This window comes from Trachymyrmex septentrionalis, unplaced genomic scaffold (genome assembly GCF_001594115.1).
Source record: "Trachymyrmex septentrionalis isolate Tsep2-gDNA-1 unplaced genomic scaffold, Tsep1.0 scaffold6, whole genome shotgun sequence".
Lineage (NCBI taxonomy): Eukaryota > Metazoa > Arthropoda > Insecta > Hymenoptera > Formicidae > Trachymyrmex > Trachymyrmex septentrionalis.
In genome coordinates, this window is record NW_017305778.1 from 1363900 (window position 1) to 1368247 (window position 4348).

Sequence of the window (4348 nt, forward strand, 5' to 3'; positions counted from 1 at the left end):
TGAGTATTATTAAGTTTTAAACATATATACATGTCTACGAAACCAATAAATCATGAAAATAGTACCGCATTATCAGTTTCTTACTCTTAGATCCGATCTATTGCACCAACGCTACTTTGATTTTAAATAGCTTAAAACTCTCTTTATTTCTCTCTCTCTCTTTTTCTCTTCAAAATAAGACAGAGAGAGAGAGAGAGAGAGTTTTAAATTTCGTTTAAAGTCAAAGTAACGTTAATGCAACCGGACCTTAATCACTTAAATTTTAACAGTCAAGCAAACTTTCATAAGCGCTGACCGTTTTTAACAATATTTCGTCGATGTCAGTGAAATATTTTTTATAGTGCAATAGGTGGTTATTTCCGGGGGGAAAAAATTGAATGATGACAAATAAATACTAAGCCAAAATTTTTTAAACAAAATTTTATGCATTTAAATATTACAGAACTACAACTATATGAACAGAATTGAAACAATTATAATTTACACTACTGTCGTTATCAGGATGTTTTTTCTTTTTTAGGGGTTGTAAACGTTTCTGCGATATTAACTTTTTCAAGGAGAATAAATATGAAAATATATCAAAAGCAATTATAATAATAAATCGGCCGCAGATACACATAATAAAAGACATCACATTATGTTTTTGCACAGTCCACATGCATTCTACCTCATGCTATATAAAAGTCACCTACGCGATTCTATCAATGAATAAACTTTATAACATTATCGTGCAAAGTGCTGTGATAATTTGCCCCGATAACCATAATAAAGTTGCAGTCGATTTATTTTTTATTTCTCTCTCTACTTCCTTCCGCTGTATTTTAACTCAGCATTAATTCTTCTTTTTTACCAGATTCCGCGACCGCTTCCCTGGCCATTATATCCTTCAATGCTCCGCGATGGTTTATCGGAATTTATTTCCGCTCGATTAATTATAGACTGAGGAGCAGCAGCATCTCGGTCGAACGCGAAGCCGTTCAAGATGACGAGGACAAGAAAGCGGAAATCTATAATCACGTGACTGGAGATTTCCTTACTGAGACTGGGGAACAGGCCGAGAGCACCCGTGGTCTGCACAAACTGTTGACGAACCGATATAAGGGCATGACTACAGACGAGTGAAGGTCTTCAGAGATGCAACAAATGGGAGATTCATGTTAGTATGAGCGGAGGAATTACACTTTAACATATCAACAATTCTATCAATCTACACTGAGAAACAATTTAAATCTTAATATACATTTTTTTCAATAGTATTAACATTTACGTATAATAAATAAATATTTACTAAAAAAATGATAGTTAAATCAAATTAATAGTTCTTGTATCAAATAAATGTACGTTTACAATTTTAATAAATATTTATATTCAAATAAATATTTATTAAAATTTAATACACACACACACATTTTTTTAAGTATAGCTCTTTTTAGATGTTCAATATAATGGAAAATGTTAAAAAGGTTCCAATTTCGAGTAAAAATTTTTTAAATTAGATATTATTTATACATATAATCATCTTGTAAATAACAATATACGACAGTACACAAAAACTCTATATGCGTCAATGATTACTGATGACATCGCGGTTTTATTCGTAACACGTATTATTAATGTACATGTAAAATAAAGTTTCTTGTATTTATTACTTCTTGTATTTATTATTTTTTGTAATTATATTCTTGTAGATATTCATTGGCTCTTATAAATTTACACAAAGCTATTAATTTTAAGAATATAAGAAAACTTGTTTTTTACAGAAAAAATGAAATTGGAAGAGAAAAGCATCAAAGGGATCTCTTAATGGATTCGCACCTTCAAGCCGCATGATCGAATTAAATATATAAAAATCGTAAGATCCTAAAATAATTTTGTATTTAATTTTTTTCTTTAAATATTATTAAAAATATTATTTAAGTATTTTATATAACGAGATTATTTTTAATAACATATATTTTGAATAAAAATTGCATTTTTTTAACTTGCTCCTTTAAAAATTCTTCGATGGTAATTATTTTTTTATATTCAGTATTTGTACATGTAAACAACACGTTAAATGCTACATTGTATTTATATTCCTCTAGGGAGTTCAATAAGAAAATTGCGGAGAAGAATTTGCGGCTTGCTGAGCAACAGAAGCAACATCAGGAATATCTTAACCGCTTCGTTTATAAGCATACCGACAGCCAACTTCTATGAGCAGTTTAATAAAGGAACACGGTGAATGCAATTTTTGCATGCAATGTACTTTTTAAAGGGAGAAGGATCAATGTAACATGTGAAGGTCGCAGTACAAACTTTTGCATAATGCATAATGCATGGTATACAAGCGAATCAACCAATTAAAATTCTGCTTTTCCTTAAAATGATTGGAAAGGAAAGATTTTTATTGTTTGATTTGCTTATGCACTATGCATTATATGTTAAAAAACTTTAAATAAGTAAAAAATAATTTCGTAGATTTTTGTCTTTCTCTTTTGTAGGTCTATTCACTAAATCCTACCACAACGACGGAGTAGATGCGCATATTATAGACTTTTCAGTTAGTACAATTAAATAATTACTATATATATATATATATATGTTGTACAAAATTATAATTAATAAAATATATTTTAATTTCTAAATTAAAATTAAATTTATCTCGATTAATAAAAAAAGATTATTTTAATATTATTGTAATATTATCCAATGTCGGTAATGTGTTGCTCTGTTGTTCAATTTCTGTCGATAAGTTATCATATTTGATAAATTAGAATTTATACAGATTTTGATAACCTATTGATAAAAATGTACAATTGATATCATTAAATTTATATCACAATAATGCTCGTAAATATGCGCAAATTCAATCATAAAAATAAAATGCAGAGCTGGGAATTAGGAACTTGCAGAATAAGACAAGCGATATATATTTTAATTGATTTCAGTTGAATCATCTTAACATGATAAGATTGCGTTACACGTATGACTTCCTCGTCTCTTGGATTGTAGAGCTCAATATATCACAGACACAGTATTTATATTCATATTTACTTCGTATAAAATTTATATTAAGTATCCTAGAATATTTTATAATTGATTATTTCAACGTTGTGTCCTCATTAAATTTACGTGTATATGTAATTTAAATTTTTTGTGCAATTACCTAAATTACATCGTGAACATGCTATATCTACAATTATCGACATTTACATAAGAAAAAATACCAAAGTACTTTGCCATAAATCTTGTAAACGCTAAAACATAGTAAATGAAATAGTTTTTACATTATATATGCATATCCTTTAAATATTAAAACAAAATCTTAGACTAATAACTCACGTTCCAAATTTTCACCGTCTAAATTTCCACTAAAACTGTAGAGATAATTAATTTCTTCAAGAAAATATTATAATAGGCTAAATTAAGAGAGCGCGAGCTGTTGTAGCGGACTAGCCACTATTATGGAACAAAATGGAATGGATTCCGATCGGAATTATTCAATTATTCCCTAGATTCCTATTGTATTTTCTGGGGAATAATTCTGATTGGAATCCATTCCGATTTTGTTCCATGATGCCCTAATCTGCTATACTAGAAATCCCGGATTCGATCCCTGGCAGAATCGAAACATTTTCGTACGCTCGTAGTTTCTCTCGGAAGATAATGGCAAACTACTGAATCGTATACTTGTCCAAGAAATCCTCTTTTTCGTTGTTAAAGCGCTCGAAACAGCTGTTTCGAATCGTTATTCGAACATTCTTTGTATGCGCCGTGTTTAATGGTATCGTCCTCCAGGACTGGCAAGGATTATTCTGCAGCATTGTCTTCGCCCTCTCACCTTCCTCCGACAAAAGAACTCGTGGGAACACCAAAACAAGGGTTAACTTAGCATTATCATCGACAATTTGTTGCTTCTGATGATAATTATAGTAATACCTTTCGTTCTTCACCGTTGGCATGAGAAATTTTTTTAATTTATCGAAATATATGAATTTCTATTTTTGTTCGGCAGGCTTGTGCGATTTCTCTTGTGTTTTACCTCTTTTTAAAAATAGTCCCGTAATATTTCGCCATTTTCCGTATAAATTTTTCTCTAAAAATAATCACAGATAGTTCCAATTTTCTTCGACATATAAAATGTAAAATAATATGATAGAATAATAATAATGTTTCAAATATTTAGAGAATCTTTTATAAGATTTTTGAAAAGTTAATTTTATTATACTTCCTAATTTTTTCGTAACGCTAGAAAAAATGAAAAATACGAAAGGATTCTACACGGAAAAATATTTTGCATTTGTTTTGATGCAAGTACAAATGTTTTGTAGTATAAAGGAGAACGTTAAAAAGGGGCTGATTTTTG